Genomic DNA, 9,912 nt, shown 5'->3' with positions numbered 1-9,912 from the left:
CATCGCTGCGGAGCTGCTCTTTTTTTTTTTTTTCTTCCAACCCCCATCCCACAGTACAAAGGATTCTGCTTACACGCTTGCATTTCCCCCGGCAAAATGAGCCTTTTGGCTACTGCGGCGCAGTGTTAAGACTACAAGTGCAGTAGGCGCACAAACACACACACGCGCACAGACACACACACACACACCATCTTGTTTCAGGTGCGGAGGCGACAGTTTGCACTCGTTTGCATCATCAGGTAATGTTGTTTCATATTCTCAAAGCAAGTCTTGCGCGCTAATTAACCAAGAGGAGGCAGGCGCTTTATACACAAACACACATTCACATGTACGTACTCATTCTTTCTCCTCCATCCAACACACTCATTCATTAATTCCCACTCACTCACTCACTCACTCACTCACTCACTCACTCACTCACTCACTCACTCACTCACTCACTCACTCACTCACTCACTCACTCACTCACTCACTCACTCACTCACTCACTCACTCACTCACTCACTCACTCACTCACTCACTCACACTACCCCCACCACACACACACACAAAGCCGTAACTCGTTTGTAGCACAAAGCGAGCTACAAAGTGATTCCACGGCGGCGCGTAACACACCAAAGTTTGGGTGTTTGTCTTCCCCACGGGCGGTTCCGTTCTCAGTTTTCGTCTTTAAAACAACCCCATTAGCTAACCACGGCAGCAGCTAATGAGGTGAACGGCGGTGGCAGCGGGGACAAGGTGCAAAAAACAGCGGAAAAGCGTTGAGGCGGGTTTGCGACACCGCACCATTTGAACGTTTGATCCCCTTTTGCTTTTGTGTACTTGGTCGACTTGAGAAAGAGCCCTGCAAATGGCCAATTTGAGCCAAAATGGACGACTTCCTCGCCCTTTTCAGACCTGGCTTCTTGCTCGCTTTTTGAGCACGGCTTTAGAAGGAAACGAGCCTAAAACGTGGTTGATTCCCAATATGGTTTCTGGTATGACGGGCCTACTCAAGCTACCAAATTTTAGGTCGCAAAGTGAAACAGCCTTTGAGGAATGGCGGTATGGAAATTTCATCATGCACAATACAATTACACGAACTCTTTGATCTTATTCAAATATTCAAGGTCGAACCATAGCGTCATTTTTAGCTAATTTATGGACATTACAGGGCCGGCCGGGATACAAGAGAGTGTGTGTGTGTGTGTGTCCTGTCAGCCTGCAGCGGCGGCGGCTCACATTGTAGATGGGAGAATCATAGTGACAGAGAACAGAGATGTAATTAACCCTACGGGATACATCAGCACCCTTCTCATCCTCCTCCCGCAACACAAGGAACACACACACACACACACTCACACACACACTCACACACGCGCGCTCGTCAGCATTCTCCACCATCAGCATTCCCTGGTGATTTCCTTTCCTTTCCCGTGTGCTTCCTCTCTCTTATTTACAACATCTTTCCTCGTTTCTCTTTGCCTTCTCTCTCACTCTGACGATCCAGCTATCGGAATGCTCCAAATGAGAATGCTGGTCGTCTGCAAGATTGCAGAAAAAAAAAAAAAAGACTGCAGGCCTTCCCGCAGAGGTTTAGTGTGCCACACATTTTGTGTGTGTGTGTGAGTGAGAGAGAACAATAAAGTTTTGTCATTTGCACGTGTTTGACTGAGTGACTTTTGTTTGGTTGAATTTTGAGGCTTTGGTGTGGCTCAGTGCAGCTCATTGACATGAGCGAGAAGCCTCGCTGTTGTGTTCAAGCCCCACACAGACAGTGTGAGAGCGAGCGAGAGGGAGTGAGAGAGACATGTTCAGTGGTTACAAAAACCCATTTTATCAATTCAATTTATTTTGAGCCATAGTTTTGAAGGAGAACTCAAGCCACATTTGTTTACACAAGAATACCGATCCAAAAATGGTTTTCTGGTTCATATTGCGCTTGCGGATCAACAATTACCCGTCATAATTGATCGATTGTCACGAGTCCCATGGTGGCAGCCGCAATATCGCCACAATATCGACACCTGCTGATGACTCAAATGCACCTGTGTCAAAAAAGTGACAAACACAAAAGGGCCACACATATTTGCCAGAAACTCACTGTGTGACAAAAAAAAGGACAACAGCAACAATTGAGGACTACTGGTCCAGCCCGTGTGAGCTTTAATTGTGACTCACATTTGTGGGTTCTGGCATGACAGTGGCGCTGACTCATCGCTGTTGATGCTCACACTCACCAGGGAGGGTAGAAGGAAGGAAGGGAGGGAGGAAACACACCAGGTTGCCCCAAACGGGCCAACACAACACGCGTTGCATTTCTTGCCTTTCATTTGCCCCATTGAAAGTTGATGTACGTATCAAATGTACAAGCGGTATCGGCACTCGGTATCGGTAAATAGCCAATACTCATCCTGATGTCGGTCTGAAAGAAAGTGGGGCTGAACATTCCCATCAATTATATTTTGGAATGATCAATTACAGAAATGACAAGTTGTGTTTTTTTTGGTGTTTTTTTTTAAATCATGCCAACCTAGTGGCATTGCAAGGAGGAACACCATTGATTTCTTTGAATGAGCCATTTCACAAAGGATTGCCCTCCAGACCTATTGATTTGACCACACAACACACATTCATTTACATACTACACACACTAGAAACAGACACATGTACACGAATACACAAATGTAGCTGTCGTAGTGCATCCCCACGCACACACACGAAGGCGCGCACACTCCCTGCAGCCTTGTCTCTAATTGGCTTGTGCTTTCTTATATTTCACTTCCTCTATTATTTCACTTTCATTTCTTTTTACGACGCTCTCAATTATTCATCGGGTCTCTTTCTTTGCCGTCCATCTGGTGGCGCTGATGTTTAATTCACCTCTTCCTCGTCATCTGCGTCTGCTGCTGGCTCTTAATTGCTTTTTAAGAGCGTGCACGCGTGCACATGCACACACGTCCCCCCCCCCCCGACCTTTGTCGTGAGTGCATTGTACAAGTCTGATAGCGTTAGCATCAACCAACGAGCGCGTGCGCGGCTGCCTTTCTGGCGCATGAGTGGCTGAAGGCCGTAAATGTTGAGGGGGTCGATAAAAACGAGCGTAAGCGCATACTGGTGCACGTGAGCGCGTCCGTCGCAGATTCCGAGTTTCCCCATCAAGCTATGCGGTCATCCGGAACCGGCATCAAAACATACTTTTTGAACATACAATGCGGCCGCGGCCATCGTTAGCCACATGGATCCAGCGCGGCCCGGCCCGGCCAGATGAGTCATTATCCAAATAAGCGCCGCGCTCAGTCAGCAGCCACCGCTACGCCGTTACTTCCTCTTCAATAAGAATCGGCCATGAGACCGAGCGAGCGAGCGCTCTGCTCAGGCGGAACCACATGATGGGATTCCAGCGGAGAGGGAGTAAATGGGTTGGGGGGCAAACAAGCTCACAGAATAAAACTTGGAAGCCAAGATTCAGAAATAAATGAAATGTTGGAAGTGAAAGTCTGCTCAAAGTCAAATATGCCTTTTTCAATTACAATGCGGAAAGATTGGAGCTCGCTACACAGTTCCACGTCATTCATATTTCATTATTTCCCAGGTTGTCCCAGTTTGTGGAGATGACTAAACATGAAAACTGCAGCCCGCCGATGGTCATAAAACTCCTTATTTCAATTTGAAGAGACGAGCACGGCTGCGTTAAACGCTGACTAAGGATGGCACAAACGGGAATGTCGGACAACTTAAGAGAGCAAAAAGCTAAACTACAATTTTTTTTTAAACGTCCTGAGACATGATAGTAAAGCATTTGATTGCTACTGACACAAAATGTAATAATTTTTTTCCCCAAATAATTTCCCTTCTATTCCTATGAGTTTCCCCACTCCTAAGGTACAGTACATAGAAATATCTAATTAAAACCAGTTGTGTTACGAGCGCGTGGCTATCGAACCAGCAATTAGGTGGGAAAATGAAGATTTCCTTTCTCCGCGATGCACATCAAAAAGCTCCAGCACAGTTTAACATGAAAGATGATGGGCAACCTGACAGCTGAAAGCAAACTTTTTCCTTCGTGTCAAGATGAGACGTTCAAAGTATCTTCTGCCGACATCAGAGGGGGAAACACCATGAATGTTGAATGTTTTTGGGCTGCCAAGTCGCTTTTTGGCTGCTGCCACGTAGAGGAAAAGGTCCAAAAAAAAAATGGCCACGGGAATGTAAAGGGAATTTCTGAAAGGAGGCCCATGCAAATTAGCCGCGGCTCCGGCGGGCCCCAGAAACGGATTGATCCTGCACGCAGGCGCTCCAACAATTGATTTCTAATGTACAACTTGTTGGAGCGAGACGACGGAAGCGCTTTTTGTTCTGCAGATGGAAATCAAGGAATGCATTAGTAGTGGTTCTTCTAAGCGCCACGTACAAGTCAAGTCGTCTTTCATCTGGTACCCCCGCAAAGATCTAGATTTTTTTTTTTTTTTTTTTAACATCTGAGCCGAGGTCCTCGCAGAAGCCGACAGACACTAAACAAATGCATCAATAATGGAGGGAGGGAGGGTGGCGCTTCCATAGACGCTGCAGTAACCCATTTGGAAACCATCACTATCTTAAAAAGGAATGCACAATGAACATTCACACAAAATAGGTCCAACATATGAACCAAAACAAATTTAAATATGGACATACCTACAAATATCAAACAAATACAAAATAAATGATGAAATAAATATACTAAATTGTGTGAAGAAAGTGGGCAAACGATTTCTAAAGTATATAAATGTCAAAAAATGTAATCGTTAAGTTTCCAAATGATTGCAGCTCAGCTCCTGGTAGACAGCCCCCCCCCCCCCCTCTTCAAAAACCCCCGCCTCCCCCAAGCTGTCACTTTGACTATTTCCATCCGTCTGTTTATCTGTTTATCTGTTTTGCCTCTTTGAGGTTGCCTTGCTGCATCTCATCCACGCAGGCTGAAAAAAGCGCGCACACGCTGCCTTCATTCTCCTCCCTGGGGGGGTGTTGCAGTGGAAGTGGGACAAGAAGCAGATCAAACTTCAATCTTAAAAACCGTGACACACATGTGCAGCTAATTGGCTTGTTGACAGTGAAATATTTAAAGGCAGCCATGAATTATAAAAAAAAGCAGACATCGATTGTGTATTTGGGGCACCATTCATAAAACATTGACCACCAGCACGCTTCTTGTGTGTCCTCCAGAAAAGAAAAGACAAAAACACAGCAATGGGTGAGAGGAAAATGAAATCAACATGGGAGCAGACAGACATTTGAAAAGGTGTTTCCCGATTTGGGCCGCGGTGGTGGCGTCGCCTGTTCACACTTTTGCACATTTTCACACTCGGCTTGGTGCTTCCTCGACTCTTCGCACTTGCCACTTTGGAGTTGACAGGCTATTTCAGTTTTTCAAGACTATGCCAGGATTTCTACTTACAATTTCAAGCCTGGGTTGGGTTTTAAAACCAAGGTTAGGGTTTAGCCCAAAAGCATGGGGAAAGCAATCCATGTTGGAGAGCAAATGTGACGATGGCACACCAGCCGCTATCTGTGACGCATGCACGCGCACCGACCGCACACGCGCAAACTCGTCATCTCTTGGTCTGCTTTTCCTCACCTCCCACTCACTTTCCTCCCTGCTTTTCTCTGGAACACTTAATTAGCTGTGCTAGCCCGAGGTCAACCTCTGCTCCTCTGCGTGACAGCACGCGCGTGCGCGCACACAGGAACACGACGTGTTTACGGCAAGTAGCACGCTTTGGTCTATCTGAGTCAGGCAAATGTGGCAGTTATCTGTCCAATGTATGCGCAGCGTTGTGCTCTGTAAGTGCGTGCGTGAAAAGATAAGAAGTCGTGTGCACGTAAGCTTCGGAGTTTGCAGCGGCGACACAGACGCGCACACAAGTCCGACGACGTTCCTCCAATTGGGTGAATTTTACAGTTGCCTATAAAAATCATCAATGAGGAAAAATGCTGGTTTTGTCTGCTGCCTGCCATAAGCGAAGCCAAACCTCGGCAGAGTTCCGACTTGCCTTTTATTGTGACGACGCACGCGCGTGATTCGACTTCCAAAATGTTTGTTATCGTGTGACTACCTCGTCTAGCGCTTGCTTCATTCACAATTGTCTGACACGGTGTGAAGTTAACTTGTATGAATCTAAAGTATCGCCACTCGCTATCAGTGAGTGTAAGTACTGACAAACTGTTGTACCCCAAATCTTCAGTTTCAAACTATGATCGGGAGAGTTCCCAATGAAGGCTTAAGACCTGGCTCAGGGCTTCTAAATGTGCATTTGAGAACACGCGCAGAATTTTGGCTGGACATTTCCGGAAAGCGTTGACAACCAACGTAAGAAGGAACATATCTCGTAAAGAAGGAAAAACTGACGTATTTTGAGAAAAGTAGGACGCATTATAACGCGCATTTGAATATTTATAAGAGGCAAGACGGGAGCCGTGGGGTATTGATGCAGAGCTGACAAATTAGCCGGAAAAGCGCTATTGACTCAAGCTGCGCGCGCTGGAATCTGAAAGACGCTTGCCCAGGGCGGGCCAGACCATATCAATAAACTGGCACCGCGGCAACCGACAAGAAAAAGCAGATTAGCGCTCCAGCCCGGGAATTCCAAAAGCGGAGAAGGTTGAGGGTCAGGACTTGATCGGACGGTGGGGCACACTTGGCAAAATGTCACATGGGACTTTGAAGAAGCCTAGGAGGTGCTGATGGAGTGATTCCAACTCTTGAAATCCTCGCTGGGCCTGCAACTGGGAGCGGGCGGCTGTGGGTCACACAAAGGGGTGGCCAAAGGGTGTCATTGCCGCATCGAGTGTCAAGCGTGACCTTTGAGGAGCCACTTTGTGTTGGACGAGAGCGAGCGAGCGAGCAAACGAGCGCTTTACATTCCCGCCGCCGCCACCCCCCGTGTTTGTTTGAGCCACTGCCCCCTTGAAGTCTGCTGTCTACATTTTGACATAAAAGATGCTTTTCTCCATGCCCCCCCATTCATCTCTCACCAGCAGACAGCAAACCCAAAACTTGTGTCGCCATGGCAACAGCTGCCCTGCGTAGAATTTACCTAAATCCCTCTTGGTAGTTATAAAACAAAACAAAAACAAATTTAGTTTTAAATCGACAAATGACGCGAAGACGAAGGAAAAATAATAAAGCAACAGTAGAAAAGACAAATAGAGGGGGAAAAAAAAGGCAAAAGCCAGACGAGGGTTGAGGGAGGGAGGACAAAGAGGCAAACAGGTAGTGGGCAGGCAAAGAGACACGTTGCCATGGTAACAGTGACAAAGGAGAGATGAAGGAAGCATGCCGTTGTCACGGTAACGCAGGAATCTGAGTGAGGCCCAAACAGAGAATTAGGTCTTTCCTCACATAGTATGCACACCAGCGAGTTTCGAGTGCGGTGAGTCGGCCACAACCGGGGGCTTCGAACCCTCACCCAATTTGAGATCTTCTTTCAAACCCTCGTTTGCCTGCATTTGAAAGAACAAGCCAGTTCCAAAGGCCAATCCTAAATCCGAAAGCGTCTTCCAACCTGACTATGAATGGTTTGGGCTCCCCACTCGCTCGACGTTTGCTATCTGCGCGATTATTGTCAGACGCCGCTCGCTTCCAGGGTGGCGGCGGTGGCGGCGGCAACGAGGCCACTTTTTTTTTGTGCTTGTGTAAAGACAATGACATGGAATTGAGATACGTGCTTGCTGGCAATGCTTATCAGAAGCTTCTAATTGCTCGTCGGCGCATCGTGCCGGAGCAAAATGGCCGGTGGCAATCGAAGGAATCCGAGGAGGAAGCAAAGTGAAGCCGCCCGTTGCACAACAGAAGGCTCAACGCTCATTTGGCAATTTAACGCAGCCGTGACAATCATCCCAATTTCAAAGCCGATTTTGCGGGCTGAAAAAGTGTCTTCCAAGCCCCATCTTCCGTTTAAGAGCACGAGGCAAACTTGAAGGCATAATTGGAGAGCCAAACAAACTTGCAAGTCTAACCTTGTCTCCAAACTCTTTCTTGAAACGTTAGTAACACACGTTAGCTACACGTTGGCACTCACCGTACCGCATATTCCGAGCGACCCCGACTACATGCAGCGGCGTCCGCCCCCCAAAATCCGCCGGCGTGTTCAGCCAGCGCCGTGCTTTGCCGGGTCGTTAATGCGCGGCGTGCTCATAACGAGTATATTTCCCGCCGCATAATTGCGGCGTGCGGCAGATGGCCGCCGGCTAACTGGCTGGCAGTTGGGCCTAATAGCTATTTGCTGTCCATGTAAAACAGGCCGGCGCTTGGCTGGCCGGCAGCTCCGGCTTAAAATAGACACGTGTCCCGCGCGGGTGCACCGGGCCGCACGCACGCGTCTCATTATCCCGCCGTAAAAAAAATCCGGGAAAGAAAACGATTTCCCATTTTATGTCTGGGCGCACGCGGGGGGCGAAAAAATGAATTTATGCGCTAGGAATTCTAATGGCCGTTCCTCGTGGAAAATAATTAGCCTGGCGAGCTTGTGTGCAGCAAACAGAAATGATTAATGAGCACGTGTCACATAAGTGCGCTTATGAAAGAGGTGTTTACAAGGCGGAAGAGGACACCGACGTGTTTTTTTTTTTTCTCTCTTGTCGACGTGCTTTTATCTCCTGGCTCACCGGGGGGAAGACGCGGCAGAGAAGGCTCTTCCTCGGCAAACAAGAACACTAATTACTGGGGATTAAGCGGCAGCCGGCCGGCCAGCGCGGGGGATAGTGGAAAACTCTCTGGCACAAAAAATAACCCTTTTGTTCCCCAACTAAGTCTGCAAACTTTTTCTGTGGCTTTCAAGAGAACGTAGCGCTATCCGTTCCACAGAGGCGCAAAAGTCGAGGACGACATGACAGACAAAACGTGGCTGCGTCTTTTTTTGACATCTCAAACATGTGAGCAACCAGGAGTATTTCAATTCCTACAATTGAATTAAGATTTACTGGACAAAAAGGAGACTTTTGCTTCTTAAGTGCTTTTCTACCACACAAAATGCCTCAGACTGGTTCAAATTTGGAGAAATTGAACAAAATGGGAAGAAAACTTATGCGACAAGCTCTGCCAGGAGCTTGCGGCCGTCTTAACTGAGAGACTCCCAATCAAAGCCGTTCTTGGTGCATCCCCCCCCCGCCCACACACCGGCTCACTTGGTGACGGGCCTGCAGAGGCATGGAAGCCACCAGAAGGCACTTTTCAAAGCGCAATGTTGCATTGGGCTGACGGCTACCTCCGCCAGGGCCGCTACGACGCTACGCTAGGTTTCTGAACGCGCTCGTCAATCGTTCCCGTCCAATCAAAACACATCTGGTAGGTAGGCCGCCGCTCTCAACGTCTTCCCCGACGACTTAACGGTCGACGTCCGTTGCGGATGTCCCCGACTACCTCATTACATTTTCAATTAACTCTCTGCCGTTTAATTAATTTTAACTGCTCTACTTGTTTTCTTTTTTTACACCCTCGTATTTCTTTCCCTTCAAACTTTCCCCTCTTCCTCTGTTGCCACGGTAACGCTGTCTCACTTTCCCCTCTCTCTCTCTCTCCTCCAGAGGCCGGTTGCTATAGAAACACAGTTATTTAAAAGGAGAAGAAATTATCTTTTTTTTTTTTTTTTAAATCACCCCCCCTCCACAACCTGCCACTTGGTCCATTTCTCTCTCGCACACACAAAGATCACGAAGCTTTCTGGTATGTGCTCTTTATCCCACGAGGGCCGCCAGATGTTAGCTTGGCGTGGCTTGTTGTTTGCATTACGCTTAAACTTGAGCTACGTATTTACAGACAGGCACACCGTAGACGAGGTGGTGGGGGGGGGCAATGTGTCTGTTGTCCCCTTTGGGCCACTGTACCTTCTCTCGGGTCCAAAAGAAATAACGAAATTGCCGCCTTTAAGAACTTGTCTCTTGACGTTTTCTTTT

This window comes from Syngnathus typhle, linkage group LG13 (genome assembly GCF_033458585.1).
Source record: "Syngnathus typhle isolate RoL2023-S1 ecotype Sweden linkage group LG13, RoL_Styp_1.0, whole genome shotgun sequence".
NCBI classification, from domain to species: Eukaryota; Metazoa; Chordata; class Actinopteri; order Syngnathiformes; family Syngnathidae; genus Syngnathus; species Syngnathus typhle.
Note: the sequence above shows the minus strand (reverse complement) of the source record.